Source organism: Gekko japonicus, unplaced genomic scaffold (genome assembly GCF_001447785.1).
Source record: "Gekko japonicus isolate JY-2015 unplaced genomic scaffold, Gekko_japonicus_V1.1 scaffold513, whole genome shotgun sequence".
NCBI lineage: Eukaryota > Metazoa > Chordata > Lepidosauria > Squamata > Gekkonidae > Gekko > Gekko japonicus.
Genome location: NW_015171519.1, coordinates 122,184 through 122,651, shown reverse-complemented (window position 1 = coordinate 122,651; position 468 = coordinate 122,184).

Genomic DNA, 468 nt, shown 5'->3' with positions numbered 1-468 from the left:
TGTCCGAAGACGTTTCCGTGGTCATGTGGCCGGCATGACTCAACGCCAAGGCGCACGGAATGCTGTTACCTTCCCACCAAAGCGGTACCTATTTATCTACTTGCAATTTCTTGCTTTCGAACTGCTAGGTTCTATAACTAGCTCTCAATACTGACCACTCCCTGTCCCCTCTCCTGGTTCTTTGTACCCAACAGGTGTGTTTTTGGGACGGACTAGTAGGAGGTGGGCCAAGATGTGTGACCAGCCTGGCACAACCTCCCAAGCCCCCCCCAAAAGGGACACCCAGCCATGTGCTCGCTCTCTTGCGCCCCCCCCCTCAATGACCTCTATACTCTTTGCCTCTTGAACTTGTGGCCATCTGGTCACCCCACCCTGCCTCAAGACTCCTGGACTGCAGCCAGAGTCTCCACGTGCTTTCTGCTGGTTCCGTCTGCACGCTCCCTTTTCCTAACATAATCCCCATTTTTC